Source organism: Toxorhynchites rutilus, chromosome 3 (genome assembly GCF_029784135.1).
Source record: "Toxorhynchites rutilus septentrionalis strain SRP chromosome 3, ASM2978413v1, whole genome shotgun sequence".
In the NCBI taxonomy this organism is placed as follows: Eukaryota; Metazoa; Arthropoda; class Insecta; order Diptera; family Culicidae; genus Toxorhynchites; species Toxorhynchites rutilus.
This window is the reverse complement of record NC_073746.1, coordinates 313,039,888-313,057,497: the sequence shown is the minus strand read 5'-3', so window position 1 is coordinate 313,057,497 and position 17,610 is coordinate 313,039,888. Positions and strand designations below refer to the sequence as shown.

The 17,610-nt window shown below is 39.1% G+C and overlaps 1 protein-coding gene across 4 annotated transcripts in view; it reads right to left on the bottom strand.

The window, feature by feature from the left end:
* Positions 1-17,610, bottom strand: part of LOC129772804 (adipokinetic hormone/corazonin-related peptide receptor variant I-like) — a 345,849-nt gene that overhangs the window by 73,382 nt on the left and 254,857 nt on the right. The window lies entirely within an intron of this gene.

Here is a 17,610-nt window from a genome sequence, read left to right as displayed (position 1 = left end):
AGCACGCCGACATTACTCCCCAACAACAATGAACATTAATTTTCGATTTATATTCCATTACATTCCATGGTTTGATAAATCATCGGTATGTTTTTATTTGCGCATTATTATATGCGATGAAATCGTTTATTTGTTCGCAGAAAAATTCCGGCCGCCGAACATTCCATCGGCCCAATTATGGCGAAATGACTCATATTTGTAACTCCACCAACCCGCATCCAAAAATAAGCAACATATAAGTGTTTATATTTTTCATTACTGAGAGTGATTCGTTAGCATACGAATGAGGGTAGCGTCAAATATGTAGCGCTCGGTGCTCGCGCCAAAAGCTTTTCAGGGAACTGAAGTAGGGAAACGGTGAAAAATGCTCTCTGTGGACAGAAAAGAAGGTACAAATTTCCTTTTCACGAGTTCCTCGTTCTCTTGGAGACTGCTGCTAACGGCAGTAGCATCTGGTTGAAGAGTTCCAGCTGAGAATGAAACATGTTCAATTCGAGTCAATCATTCCAACAGCATTATATCGATATTCCATGTATCCTTCCTCAATTGATGAATATTTCTCCTCGAAAAAAAGACAATCCGTAATTTCCGCCGATAAGCATGATTCCCGCGTTTTCATTGCCAGTTTCCAATATTCAGTTGATCAGCACTCGCGTCGAAAACATCAAACGACTATAGACTCATCCCATTAGGTTATGCACTAATAAACCAAATTTTCAAATCTAGTTTTAGGAAATAGATTGAAAACTTTTTTGAATACTAGTTATATCATAAATTCTATGCAACGAATTTGATTTTATGTACCAACCTTTGAAAGGGACGAGTTTAAAAAACTATATAGTTATATTTGAAATATTTTAGGTTTTCACTATCTTTAAGTTTCTTGAAATATCTCTGCACTTGCTTGACCAAAATTCAATGTCTATATAGCATTGTATGGATAATTAAACACTTTTTCGAAGAGCCGTCGGTAGACCTAGGTTTCATTTTGTAATTTGTGAGAAACCTTACGTCACCAAAAAGAGCATAGTTTTAGTTTATCCGATGAACCTAAGTTCAAACATTTTTATATTTGGATTTCTCTGAGCAAACAGTGAGGGTCAACAAACCACAAAATTTGGTTCGGATCGGTCCACAAATAGAAGAGTATCAACTGTCTCAAGAAGTTGTTGTCACGTCACGCAAAGTATACGATCAATTCCTGTGTGACGTGAAAACATTTTGACTCAGTATAAACACTTTCTTTACGTTTTCATGCATAAACCACATAAAATTAAACGATGTTTTAGTAAAATTATGAAATTTTCCTTTATAGTTATAGTTTTATAGATTGTGTAACAGACCCAGCTTAGATAGCAGCTGGAAAAATTAAAATAATCAAATATCAAATTTGTAACGCAACGCGCATTTAAAAAATAAAATAATGCCAGCAGGAGGAAACCACATGTTTACTTTCCTTGTTTTTACAGTTATTTATTTATTTATTTACACCGTCTTCGCTTAATTCGTACAGACTGATATGGATATTTTTTATTTTATTTCCTAAATCTACGAATAAATCCATGTTTCGACATTGTTAAATATTCCCCTACTTCATTGAACACCCGAAGGCACGAGTCGGAAGGACTATTATGACCATAGTTAGTTCTGTGGGAAGGGGTAGCCGGTGAGTAACGTAGTCGTTTGGGAGGAACGTAAAACGGAATTCGTTCGAGCAGGGCGGGACAATCAATATTACCATGCACTAAGTCGAATACGAACAATCGTCGCTGGTTTATACGCCTGGCAGACAGAGTCTCTGAACTAATAAGCTGACACCGACCTGAATAATGTGGTAGATTCTCTGGATCCCTCCATGGTAGCTCCTAATTTCTTTTTGTACCCTTTCAATCGCGAGGAATTGCGTTACCTGTTGCGGACACCAAATCGGAGCGGCATATTCCAATATACTGCGTATCAACGAGCAATACAACGTCTTGAGAGCATAAATGTCAGTGAAGCTAGAGACATGTCGACGAATGAATCCCAATACCGAAAATGATAAGCGAAGATAAGCGCGCCAGAGATAGCGCATTAGACGAAGGAATAAAAGTAAATATTGATGAATGTTTCTCACTTTAACCTTTTCGTGGGAAGCATGTCTCGAGTGGCCCATACAGCGCTCTCGCCTTGGACCTTATTATAATAAGGCTCAAGGCGAGAGCGCTGTATGGGCCACTCGAGAGGTGATAAAAAATGCCCTTTATGGCGCATGGCATGAGCACGAAGGGAAATAAACGGATTGGGCAATAAATCATAGTGCAACGCAAGCGCATATGGCAGCGAAGGAATGGTGTAGATAGAAACAATGGTATAAACATGCAATATGTTTTTTATTTGGAACCCGCGGGTAGCGTAGTGGAAGATAAGAGACACGGATGGCGAAAATCCAACGCTGTCAAATAGGCAGGCAGATAACCGATGCGGTTTCGGTAATCTGAGCAGGAAAAAGATATCTTTTCTCTCTCTTTTAATTTTAAGCGAGAATAAAAAATCGTATATAAATATATATATATATATATATATATATATATATATATATATATATATATATATATATATATATATATATATATATATATATATATATCATCCTTCCTCAATTGATGAATATTTCTCCTCGAAGAAAGACAATCCGTAATTTCCGCCGATAAGCATGATTCCCGCGTTTTCATTGCCAGTTTCCAATATTCAGTTGATCAGCACTCGCGTCGAAAACATCAAAAGACTACAGACTCATCCCATTAGGTTATGCACTAGAAAACCAAATTTTAAAATCTAGTTTTAGGAAATAGATTGAAAACTTTTTTGAATAAGCACTAGTTATATCATAAATTCTATGCAACGAAACGTTATATTTGAAATATTTTAGGTTTTCACTATTTTTAAGTTTCTTGAAATATCTCTGCACTTGCTTGACCAAACTTCAATGTCTATATAGCATTGTATGTATAATATATATATAATATATATATATATATATATATATATATATATATATATATATATATATATATCTTCTTCTTCTTATATGGCACTAACGTTCCTAGATAAAGGATAAAGGGTTCTACGTCTAGGGGCTAAGCCCATAAGAGAGCCCTTGATGCAAGATTTCGAGAAGTAATAAATATCCAGGGAAATAAGTTCCCAGGTTAACATTGATGACCAAATATTTGTCAAGAGCCGATAACTAGGGAAACTTGGATTTCCTAGTTAACAGATTGGCTTGTTGTCAGTCAAATACTTGTGTGAAGTCACAACACCTGACTTTTGGCTGTTTCCGGCTTTTGAACATTGATGTTGTATTTTCAGCTTAATTTCAAAACATGCAAATGAATTTTCTTCTATGTTTTGTCAACAATAGATGAACGTACATTCGAGAATATAGAATATAATCTTGTTTCAGTGTTCCGGATTGCTGATAATAGTACTGAATCACAAAAAACTATGGAAAACCCATACGATTCAGGTGTTGGTTGCAAGTGTGTATCAGCGGAAGTCGAATATTGTATTCCGATGCCATTTTAAAATCGAGGATGGTGACTTCCGGTTCGTTAAAAACGGATCTAAAAGACCGGCATGAAAAAAGGCATGAAATCTCACAATACAATCGTAAATGATAGTGTTGGCATTAATCCATGGATACGCCAACGGTCAACGATCAAAGTCAATATCAAAATCAAAGGCAAAGTCATCATCAACACGCAAACATAAACATCCTTGCGCACATGCACACGGATGTATACATAGATTTAATCGAAGGATTCTGATAGCAAAATCAAACGCGTTCCCCCGGTAGTGAGCGCCGCTGGATGAGCCAGGCTTGTGCGAGCTATGGATGGCAAGCGCCAGAGTGAACGTGTTAAGTAATCACTATGTAAAAACTGGGAGTCGGCTTAGGACCACCCCGTGTACTGCAGGTAGATTTAATTTATATAGCTTATTTTGATGAACATACCATAAACAAATTAAAATTGCCTTATTTTGTAATGTTTCACAATCTAAAAGAACGGGAAATGGAAATCTAAACATTAGAAAAATGAGAGATTTTGAAAGCTTATAACTCGAGCGTTTCCCAATAGATCGCACAGAGGTTTGCATTAATAAATAGGAAATATCTCTACGCATCTATCACAATTAAAATGGTTTATTTTTCTTGAGATAAATAATTGAATAATTGTGAAATGTTAAGCATTATCTAAACGCGCTAAATTCCACGTTTTGATCAAAGCCAACACAGGATCAAAGCCAAGAAGCCTGGGTAAATCGGAATTGCAAATACATGCAAGCTGCGGGTATTTTTGTACTCGTTTGAATTTGTGCAGATCGGAATGCGTTCCCCCAACACGGACTTCAAAACCGAGGAGCCTGGGAAAATTGTCATTACAGACACGAGACACGTGTCAAAATTGAAACTGAGTGCCTGAACTTCATCAAAACAAGCAAATTCACGGTTCGAGAAGTAAGCACACTTGAGAGATGCGATAGCTTCAGAGAGAAATGTGAAATACTACAAAAGCTTCCTTTAGAATGGCAACAAATTTTACATCAAAACGGTGCATATTTGACCCAAATCGGACAATCCGAAGCATATTAAAAAAAAGTTTGAATTTTATCCAAAAATAATGAATTATTTCTTCCCCAACCTAATATATTGTAACGTTACTACTTAGAAGACGGTAGCCGCTCTCAATTGTAAAATCCGTAAAGTACCTAAAGCATTTTGGTGACTTGAATTGTACAACCAAAATAAATATTAAGCACGTTTTTTGACATCCTCATTTATAACATAAAATGAACATAAAAATAACAAAAAAATGTACTATCCACCCACACTGGTACAACATACACTCAAGCGAAAGACGAGTTTGTATATAATAGATGTGCAATATAAGAGCAATATAAGAGCAATAAGAGAAACAAAATAAGAGAAACTTTGCAAATAAGCACGCATTGAGCCTTTCGCGACGGCGTTCACGTTCTCCGTTTTATTATCAGAAACCACTTTCCGTGTATACTTTTAAGATCCAGCTTTAATTTATCATCTGGTGTGATATTCTCTTGAATTGATAACAAGCTTGAATTAGCGATTATGGGGATAGCGTGGTCTCCAGCAACAACCCAGCCAGCCTTGGTTCAATCACTGCTTTGCATCGTTAAGAATTTGTTTGATACAATTCCAAGGTGACATTCAGTCTGGGAGAATTAGAGGTTTGCTTCATAAATACAAACATTTTAACACTTTATGAAAGGTGTTTTTTGTGCATTAGACGCTTTAATACCCAAAAAAACCAATGTGTCACATTTACCCGAAACCCACTCACCGGAAAGACATTTACCCAAATTCACCTCACCCGAATTTGACAAATACCCGAATGCGACAGCTACCCGAATGTAACATCTACCAGAACCGACACGTACCCGAATGCAACAATTACCCGAATGTAACATTTATCCGAATGCTACAGTTACCCGAATGTAACATCTACTCGAATGCGAAACTTACCCGAAAGAATTAGGAAGTATTTGTATAAATATTTCTGATCAGTTTCATATGAAAATCATATTTGTCTCGTACGTTCATTACCTTTAAAAATATATTTTGTGTTGGTAGTGCAATTGCAGAAATAGTGAATTTAATAGTAATTTAAGTTTCATAACGTATTATGAAGTTTGGCCATTCATATGGATGACGCAGCCCGTTTACTTAACATGCTGAGTGCTACGCAGTTTTACGTCAGGCCACGCGCTGATATCGTAGTACAGCAATGCAAAGCGCAATACTGGAAAATTAGAATTCACTCGATGGAATTTTTGGCGTAGAACTACGTATTTCATCAAGGGTGCCAAATCACAAAACAGGACACGTTTTTATGAAATAAAGTTAACGTTAATAACTATTTTTGCCGCAAACGGATTTTGACGATTTACATACCAAACGAATCGGAAATTCCTTAAGATTTGTTCGATCATTATAACCCCCTGGTGTGTAAAAGGTTAAAATTCATGAAAACAAGAACCGTTTCCGGTTTCCCATATATTTGTTCTGCTGAATTGTGAGCTTTCCTACCGTCAATAACGTGCAACTTATCGACGACCAACGAAGGGCCTCCGTGAACAAGGGAAAAGACGAAGAACGGAGGGGGATATTTACCTAGAGTATAAACAGTGAATCTCGCTGAAACAAACTTTCAGTACCGTTCTAGATACGAAGCAATGAACATCGCTTGTTCTTCCTTGTTTTGCGCTATCACATGTCTTCATTTCAGATTGAGTTGTGGACGCGACCAAATTACTCACTCGTTGATGCCTCTGGCATTGCAATCATTACATGAAACTGACGCACATCAATGTTCAGAGCTATACAGTTTTGTGGGGAATCATCAAGCTAGGCTATTGTCGGCTCACTAAGAAAATAAATGTTCTGGAATTTTGCCTGTGATTTGGTTTCGCTTTCCAGTAGCAAGACTTTCTCCACTAAGGATGAGAGCTACGCTTATCTTGAGCATGAGAAAGTAATTCTTTTTTTTTTTTGAGGCCAGTAATATTAACAGAAGCATTTCTTTAGAGAATAACGCAAAATGAAAATGAGTGTTTATATTTCTAGTAGCTTTAAGCCACCAATGTATGGCTCTGTATGAATACTATGGCGAACGTTAGATAATTATAAGATGTGGAATAATGGTGCTGGTGCAACAAGTATATAATCGTCTGTAGCCGAGCCTATGTCAATTGCGAAAAAGGCCACCGGAATAGCGTTCGAGGTAAATTTTCAATGCATTGACATGAAACAAATTGCGACATAGGATCAGCTAGTGTATTGTTCTGCGAGGGCAAGAATGAACCATCAATCAATGATCGTCAACTGATTCTACAATTAAAATAACCATTCCAGAGCGATCAGACCATTGTACTAAACAGTTATTTATAAAATTTCACAGCATTATAAGATAATATCGGAAGTTATAAACAAGATTTTGTGTTGGATCTAAGTTGACCAAATCGAGACAATGGAGATAATCAACATCTGTTTCTCGTGTGCCAGTGAACTGCAGGATGTCGACGCAATTGTGTGCAATGGTTTCTGTAAATCTGCGTTCCACTTAAAGTGCGTTAATCAGACCTCTGCTACTCGTGACATCATTAATAGTTCCTCTCAGCTGTTCTGGATGTGCAAAGGGTGCACTAAAATGATGTCGATTGCTAATTTTCGGCAAACTATATCATCCACCAACACAGTAATGCAACTTGTTAATGAGGAGCATAACAAAGTGTTACATGAACTTCGGAAAGAAATTGAGCTGAACTCAGCAAAAATAAATGCAATATTAAAAAAATAACCCAGAGTTCACTATACCAGCACCAAGCGTCGACATTCAGCCTGCAGGACAGGTTTCACGTAAGCGTCGTCGTTTGCAAGAAGGGGAAGATACCAGCGCTAACAATGAAACCAATGTCGTGAAATATGCGGAAGGAACGAAAGAAATAGATGCTGACGTTGTTGTGCCGATAGCTATCTCGCAACGAGAGCAAAAATTCCATTTATATCTGTCTGGTTTTTCTCCTCAAGCAACAGTGGATGAAATTTCACAACTCGTGAAAAAGAATTTGAACACTGATGAGACTGTGGACGTAGCGAAGCTGGTTCCAAAAGGTAGAAATCTTTGTGAACTCACCTTTGTTTCGTTCAAAGTCGGTATTAGTTTGTCTCTCAAGGATCTGGCCCTCCAAAGTTCTTCGTGGCAGAAAGGAATAATTTTCCGAGAATTCGACTATGACCAACCAGCAAGGAATACTTTTCGTGCACGATCCGTCTCGACCAAAGATTCATAGTGCTGAAATGATTTCATTAGGACGTGAATCTGAGCAGATCCGAAATTTCGAACCGATCATAACAAACAATCACACATCCGACATCCGAGCCCCTCGACCACTAACGATTTATTACCAAAACGTTAGAGGGCTACGGACCAAAACAAACGATCTTTTCATTGCTCTCTCTGCCTGTGACTACGACGTCGTTGTTTTTACTGAGACCTGGCTGAAAGATGATATACTTGACTCGGAACTAACTACTCGTTACACTCTCTATCGCCGTGATCGTAGTTCTGCTACCAGCCAATATAGCAGAGGTGGTGGAGTGCTGATAGGCGTCAAAACCGAGCTAAAGAGCGCTTCCACAGTCGTGGAAGGCGATGCGGTGGAACAAACCGCTGTCTGTATTGAAATGAAGGATGGAAATATCTTTGTGTGTGCCGTGTACTTACCTCCTAATACTGACCCTTCGCTTTACGAGATGCATTCAACTAGCATTCAGCAACTGACTTCGTCAGCTAAAGACCATGACAAAATAATTGTTTTAGGAGACTACAACTTGCCAAATTTACGCTGGCGGTACGACGACGATATGTATTGCTTTCTACCGATTAATGCGTCTACCGAACCCGAACTAGCTTTGACTGAATATATGCTAGCGAGCGGATTACAGCAGCAAAATCATTTTATAAATGACAACGGAAAATTGCTCGACTTGGTTTTCATAAATAACTTCGCTTGTGCAGATGTTTTCGAACCGCCAAACCCGTTAATGAAGATGGACAGGCATCATAAACCGTTCGTCGTAAAGCTGGAAGTTGAGCAGCATATACTCGACGAGGAGATTGACTGCTATGATTTCAGTAGGTGTGATCTTACTGCCTTGGATGAGGAATTTCGACAAGTTGACTGGAATCAAATACTGGAAGAAGAATCGGTTGACGAGGCGACTGCCCGTTTTTATGACGAGCTTTTTCGGATTATAAGAACCAGCGTACCAATGAGAAGAAGGAAAAGAAAATTTGACAAGAACCATCCGTGGTGGAATGCGGACCTTCGAAATCTCCGAAATCGTCTTCGCAAGTCTAGGAAACGATTTTTCAAATGTAGGAACGAGTTACGAAAAACAGAAATGCATGAAATAGAGGCGCAATACAACTCTTTGAATGCACAATGTTTTCGTGACTATATTCATCGCGTCGAAGATAGTGTGAAAGAAAACCCGAAATATTTTTGGAAATTTATAAACGACCGGAAAATGATAAAAGGAATACCACAAAACGTACGATACCGAGGAATGACCGCCAGTACGTCAAAAGAATCTGCAGATATGTTCTCGTCTTTCTTTCAAAGTGTGTCAAGTAACAACTCACCACCTTTGTCTGAAACCTACCTGAACACTATTCCGCAATATAATGTCAACGTACCCCGGATGAGTTTCTCGCCCCATGAGGTGTTGCTAAAACTACAATCCATCGATGGATCAAAAGGCCCTGGTCCTGATCAACTGCCTCCGTTCTTCGTTAAAAATTGCGCAAATTCCCTAGCCCTACCCATAAGTATTTTATTCAACCGTTCATTCAATGAGAAGAGCTTTCCTACGCTCTGGAAGTGCGCCTCAATCAAACCAATTCATAAATCTGGCTCCCTACATGATGTCGAAAATTATCGAGGGATCTCCATTCTCAACTGTCTGCCTAAGGTCTTCGAATCCATGGTGCATGATGTACTTTATCAGTCTACCAAATGCATCATTTCCAATGACCAGCATGGTTTCATGAAGAAACGTTCAACCACTACCAACTTGCTAAGCTACGTATCGACTCTTCTAGACAAAATGGAGAAGCGACAGCAAGTTGACGCTGTCTATGTGGACTTTGCCAAAGCTTTCGACAAGGTACCGCACATTTTGGTAGTTGAGAAGCTCGGACGTATGGGACTTCCAGAGTGGCTTACACAATGGATCTGTTCATACCTCACGGGCCGCATCTCCTTCGTTAAGATAGGCGATTCCTGCTCTGATCCTGTTCATATACGGTCCGGAGTTCCTCAAGGCAGCATACTCGGACCCTTGCTGTTTGTTCTCTTCATTAACGACCTCTGCACGAAGCTAAAATCTAAGAAGCTGTTGTACGCTGACGATTTAAAGTTCTACCGAGTAGTTACATCGACTCTGGATTGCTACGCACTTCAAATGGACATCGAGTCGCTATTGGAATGGTGCCGATTAAATGGAATGGAAGTCAATGCCAACAAATGCTATGTGATTTCTTTCAGCCGTTCTCGTATTCCGCTTTTTATCGACTACAAAATGGGAAACACAATTTTGAAACGTACCAGCACAGTAAAGGACCTTGGAATACTTGTCGACAGCAAATTGAGATTCACTGAACACATCGCCGCAGTAGCGGCCAAAGCGTATTCTATACTTGGATTCCTGAAACGCACCACAAATCACTTAAAGGACGTGTATAGTTTGAAAACGTTGTACTGCTCACTTGTGCGCAGTGTATTAGAATATGGAGTGCAGGTTTGGGCTCCGTATCACGCTGTTCACATCAACCGGATCGAACGGATTCAAAAGCATTTTGTTCGATATGCTCTAAGGCGCCTAAACTGGAGGGATAGGACGATCCTGCCATCTTATGAAAGCCGATGCATGTTGATCGACCTACCGACACTATCAAGCAGACGAATACTCCTTCAACGTATGCTCATATTTGATGTTCTGACAAACCACGTCGATTGTGTTGACTTACTTGGGAAATTACGCTTCAACATTCCTCTTCGAGTGACGCGTCAAGTGGATTTTTTCCGTCGTTCAAACCATCGCACCTTATATGGGATGAATAATCCTCTGGACGTCTGCTGCAATCGCTTCAACGAAGTTTCAGATTTTTTTGACTTTGGAATGACCAAAAATTTGTTTAAAATTAGAATTAACTGATAAGTTATGTCTGTGCGTTACATTTTTATAGCGAAGATATTTTCAATACAACTACAACTAATAAAATAGCAGCGTAGTTCTACGTCAACAATGCGGTCGTATTTTGGACACAACCTCCTATAATTTTTTTAACGTATTAGGGCCATCGTTTCTTATCGTAAGAAGGTATTTCTGCTCGAAAGCAGTAAAATTTCGGCGAAAAAAAAAATGTCTACCTTTTTCATAGTTTATACTGTCAGTCACCGGTGACTTTGTCACCTGGTTTACCTGGTTCATTATGTTTGCCCGGTTAACTATGTCAGTCACCGGTGACTCAGTCGTATGCCGTCCGACGCTCGCTAACGCTCAGTTGGACCTGACTAAACGATCGTCTCCTATGTGTCAAACAAACCGGGCAATCGGTGGCACACAGGTTTGCTTGCGAGATTGCGCCACCTCGGCGGCTTGGTGCTGCCTCGGTTCCTTATCCTCGTCAAATTGGGACTTCGCCCCCCTTACATTGATCTCAGAATAAATTTCATCAGGTAATAATAAATTCATGACACACATTCCTTTTCACATTTTGATAGACATTTTTATGTTAAAGTTACCTGCTTAATATTCGGAATATTTCATAACCCATGCTCATTTCTGGATGATCTCTTAGCCCTAAAGAGCAATAAGGAAAGGAAAGAAGGCGGTATGTCAATTGTGCCTACACTAATAACTAAAAATGGCACAGCGATGTTTTCAACATCTTTTTCGAATTTACTCATTACAATTTTTCATTTTACTTCGTAACAAGAGATTCGACAAAACTCATCTGATCTGATATGTCGGAGTTTTTCCTTCTTCATTTGGGTAGATGTGCTTCGGGTAAACGTGTTTCGGGTTAATGGTATTCGGGCGAATGGGACACAACCGAAAAATACACCTTTTGGGTGTGTTTCTGGAAGGATGGAATTCTCAAACCGCGTTATAGATTGTGTCCGTGCAGCATGCCGTTTCTGCGATTTTAATGTTGTAGTGTTGCTCTAGACAGTGAGCAGTGCATGTTAATGCTAAGAGTTGATTCGACAACGTTGCTAGGCTGCAATGAGAACGAATATTACTTGAAACTATAATGACAATGTAGGTTTTCACGATATTTCGGGCACGGGTTTTGTGTTTGTAGTTTAAAGTCCACGGAGCCTACGGGGACGACTGAGACTACGGAGACAAAGAAAAGCAGAAGAATAAGAGTTGTGCTGATGTTATTTTCATTTACCAATACCATTGTCAAGCCTGTTGTACAAATTAACCACCCGTAAATCGCTCGCTTGAAATGCAGAACAGGAGAAGTATAATGTTTCAACGTAATCTCCATCTTGCCCTACATTCCCTTTTCCCGAAGCGAAGTCTGATAGCTTCGTCTCGCCCAAGATTTATTTTCCGTTATCACATCCACGTTTTCTTACTAAGCACTGTTCATGGGTCCAATCGTAGAATTATTCATTGATTGATCTTCTAAACTACCCTTTAAAAATACCTTTTACTATGAAATTCCTAGTACTTCTACCAAAATTCGACATTATAATATCAGATTATTTTCAGACACAATTTTCGTTCAAGATTTTTCAACCACTTGCGGATAACATGTTTCTCCGTTACGTTACATGCCGAATTTGGTTTTATTTGCTTGATTAATTTTCGAATTATGTAGAAATTTGTATTTCATTTGTATGGTAGCTCCCCCTTAGAGAGGGGGGTGGAGTGTTGATTACCGTAAAAACATTTAAGGCACCCTAAAACCTCCACATGCCAAATTGGTTTTATTTGCTTGATTGATTCTCGAGTAATGCAGAAATTTGTGTTTCATTGCTATGGCAGCCTCCTCTTAGAAGGGCGGGGAGGGGGAGGTGGGGGTGGTGTAGTGTCTAACCACCATAATCATTCATTTACTGCATCCTTAAACCTCTGAATGCCTAATTTGGTTTCATTAGCTTGATTAATTCGCGAGTAGTGCAGAAATTTGTCTTTCATTTGTATGGCAGCCCACCCTTAGAGAGGGGGGTGGAGTATCTCACTACCGTAAGAACATTTATTGCACCCTAAAACCTCCACATGCTAAATTGGTTTTATTTACTTGATTAATTCTCGAGTACTGCAGAAATTTGTGTTTCATTTGTATTACAGAGCACCCCTCCCCCCAAGAGAGGGGAGTGGAGAGTCTAACCACCATAGAATCATTTATTCTACCCTAAAACCTCCATATGCCAAATTTCGTTTATTTGCTTGATTAATTCCCGAGTAATGTAGAAATTTGTGTTTCACTTGTATGACGGGGGGGCTGTCAGGGGGGGGGAGGCGTTTCAAAGTATCACGAAAACCTTTCCCGGCCCCAAAAACCCCTAAATACCAATTTTCATGTTGATCGGTTCAGTCGTTTCCGAGTCCATAAGAATCAGACAGACAGACAGAAATTCATTTATATATATATATATATAAGTTAACGCAAGCAACATCATTTTCCCCACAGCAACAGAACCGATCACTGTGGAACAGTTTATCGGTAGCATCAATTCGCAAACGCAAGCGAAACAACAATTTAGGACACCAACGTAAAACACCGATTCGGACTCTGTACCTGACGCGACAACGGACTGGATAGAATGTGCAGCGTAAGGGCTTTAGGTAAATGGCTAGGCTTCATGATGTAAAATTGACAATAATAAAATCAGTCTAACTTGTGCTCTCTGTAAAACCGGTCTTTCCTTTCTTTTTAAAAACTCTTCGATATCCTCATGTAACTTAATTGGCGCAGTCGGTAGGATCGCTCGTTCAAGTGTTCACGCGTAGATCCAATTCGCGAAAGTGATTTCCCGCGCGAACGAATATCGAGTGGCTGACGATTGGAGAACTACAACGGACGCACGAGTGATACCTTTTTATCAAGTAAGTAATTAGATCTTAGTCAAATTAACAATCATTTAATCGGAGTGGTACAAAGCTTACCAGAAACAAAAAAAGCTGTATCCACATCCATAAAATATAACAAAAACTACTAATTCAGAGAGACGAGCCCGGGTAACACCGTAAGCGACTCTTTTTATATCACAAAAGTGAACTACTAATCTAAAACAAAAACAAACGTTAAATCAGAAAAAAAACTAGCTAATCTAACAAGAGTGATTTAAGTTTTACCTTGGAGTGCTTTGTGAATAATCGCGAAAACAATGAACCCAAACAGTTTTAACATATCCCCTGAATTACCGAGGAGCAATACCTCAGCACAGGAGGAAAATTTAAATGAACACGAAGAAGCCGCCAGAATTGCTCAAACAGCGGTAATGTTCGACAAGGCGGAGAAAATCCTAAAGGCGATGCAAACGCCCCAGGCAATCCGCGAATTGCCGCAATTCGACGGTAACCCCGTCAAATTACACTGCTTCATTAGAGCAGTGGAAAATCTGTTGCCCTTTTTAGAAACTCTTAAAGGGACACCCTTCGAGCAAGTATGGCTTCAATCCATACGCTCGAAAGTAACCGGAGATGCGGACCGAGTTTTAGAAACATACGGGACACCGCTAATCTGGGAAGAAATTAAAGCTAACCTGATAGCTTACTATAACGACAAGCGTGATTCTGTCACGCTTACCCGCGAATTGTTCCAACTGCAACAAGCTGGAACAATAGAAGATTTTTATAGTTCGGTTCATCAATTGCTTTCGCTTTTGATAAACCATACAAATATTTCAACATTCGATCTCAACTTGAGAACGGACAGAATCTCGACACACCAGGAGAATGCTCTTCAAGTGTTTTTAGCAGGACTAAAAGAGCCCATCGGCGGGAACGTAAGAGCCCGCCAACCAAAAAAATTAAAAGAAGCTTTCGATGCTTCTATTGAAGAGAGAAACTATCAAAATAAATGCGGTCTTAATAAGATGGAAACTACAAATCGATTCCAAAAACCGATTGTTGTAGCACCAACTCCCCCACCAAGGCAAAAGAACTGGAATAATTTTAATCATTACCAAAGAGCCCAGTATCAGCCTCAAACGAATCATTTTAATCCACAGCAAAATTTTTCGAGATTACAAATGAATCCTTTTAATCAACGGCAAAATTTTCAAAGACCTCAAATGAATCAATTCCACACACCTTACCAACAACATCAGAACCAAAGCTTTCTAAATCAACCGCAAGTTCCTCCGCGAAACGTATTCGCCCCAAGACCAGTTCAGATGCCGAAGCCTACTCCCATGGATGTAGACCCTTCAATAAGATCTAATAAAATAAACTATATGAATAGACCTCGGAGAGTAATCAATTACCACGAAGGCACAAATATGTCTGATCCTTACGGCCCGTACGAAGGACCAAATTGTGAATACGAAACCTATGATGAAGAAAATTATGAGCAGGATAATTATCACAATGAATCGATGGCTAGTACATCTTTTCAACCTGTGGTAAACAATCAGGAAGAGAGTGTCGAAGAAAATACCACTTCCACTGATGAACTGAATTTTCAGATAATTACGGCCCAAGAAACTCCTCCGTAAACAATTTTATACCGTACATACAAATCAATACCACTAAAGGACCACTGAAGTTTTTGATCGATACGGGAGCGAACAAAAACTACATTAGTCCGAAACATGTCAATTTGGACAAATGCAAGTTCACCAAACCTGTAAAGGTAACGAACGTTAATGGTTCGCAAAATATAGATCAATTCGTAAATTTCAACCCCTTTTCCACAATACCAGGATCAAAAAAACAAATATTTTACATATTCGACTTCCACAAATTTTTCGATGGTCTCATAGGATACGAGACCTTACGTGAACTAAAAGTCAACATATTAACAGATCAAAATGAGTTGAAATTCCCCACTGGCGTACTGAAAATGTTTCGAAAATATCCAAATTCGGCAATAATCCAGTTAAATTCCAATGAGACAAAAATTGTGAATTTACCAACTATCATCAATAATGGAGAATTTTATTTGGAAGATGACATTTTTCTCTCTAAGGACATTATCATACACTCTGGTATCTACAATTCAAAAGATAGCCATGCTTTTTTCACTGTATCAAACATATCAAAAAACCCTTCAAAAGTATTAATAAAACGTCCTCTAGATGTTGAACTTAACAATTTTTCCTTAGAGGACCCGAACCAAGATTATGTAACTCAATTTGGCAGGACACCCATTTTCGATCAATTGAGAGTTGATCATCTGAACAAAGAAGAAAAATCTAACCTAATGAAAGTGATTGCAGATTATGAGAGTATATTTTATGTAGAAGGCGAACAACTGACCTTCACCTACGCGATTAGACATAAAATTTCCACAAAAGACGATATACCGATTCACACGAAATCTTATCGCTACCCTTTCTGCCATAGAGAGGAAGTTCAGCGACAGATTTCGAAAATGCTTGATCAAGGCATTATAAGACCTTCAAGTAGCCCTTGGACTTCACCAGTCTGGATAGTCCCAAAAAAGATGGACGCATCCGGCCAGAAGAAATGGCGACTTGTCATTGATTATCGTAAGCTGAATGAGAAAACGATCGATGATCGTTATCCCATTCCTAATATTAACGACATTCTTGATAAGCTTGGCCGTTGCATTTATTTTTCAACACTTGATTTGGCATCTGGATTTCACCAGATCGAAGTGGATAAGAGTGACATCGAAAAAACTGCGTTTAGTGTCGAAAACGGACACTACGAGTTTTTAAGAATGCCATTCGGTTTGAAAAATGCTCCATCAACGTTTCAACGCGTGATGGATAACGTTTTGAGAGAGCACATTGGTGTCCGATGTCTTGTGTACATGGACGATATCATCGTGTTCTCTACCAGCCTAAAGGAACACCTTGACAACCTAAAGAAAATTTTTGATAGTCTTAGAAAATTCAATATGAAGGTGCAACTCGATAAAAGCGAGTTTCTTCACAAAGAAGTAGCCTTTCTAGGCCACATCGTAACTCGTGAAGGAGTAAAGCCAAATCCCGAAAAAATGGAAATCATCAGAAAATGGCCACTTCCGAAGAATGAAAAAGAACTAAGAGGATTCTTAGGAATTTTAGGCTATTACCGCAAGTTTATTCGAGACTTTGCGAAAATAGCCAAACCACTTACAAAAACGTTGAGAAAAGGAGAAGCTATCACTCACACTAAGGATTTCGTAGATGCCTTTGAGCGATGTCGAAATATTCTTACATCGAGTGATATATTACAGTACCCGAATTTCGACAAACCATTTATTTTGACAACAGACGCCTCCAATTTCGCAGTTGGAGCCGTTTTGTCACAGGGGCAAATTGGCAGTGACAAACCAATTGCCTTTGCTTCTCGAACGCTGAATAAGTCAGAAGAAAACTATTCCGCAATCGAGAAAGAACTTTTGGCGATCGTGTGGGCATGTAAATACTTCCGTCCTTATCTTTACGGAAGAAAATTTACTCTATACACCGATCATAAACCTCTCACATATAGCTTAAACCTTAAAAACTCAAATAGCAGACTCATTCATTGGCGCCTCTATTTAGAAGAATTTGATTACGAGATTAAATACAGACCTGGAAAGCAGAACATCGTAGCCGATAGTCTTTCCAGAGTACGAGAGGAAATCAACCTCAATGAAGCGGAAGAAAACTCTTCTTCCACATCTGAAAGCGACACTTCGTCAGACGGAGCCACGGCCCACTCTGCTGATACCGACGATTCTGACTTTATCCCAGGCACAGAAAAACCATTAAACGAGTTCTGTAATCAGATTGTTCTAAAAATCGGACCCAACGAAGAAGAAACCTATGAAGAAATATTTCCAC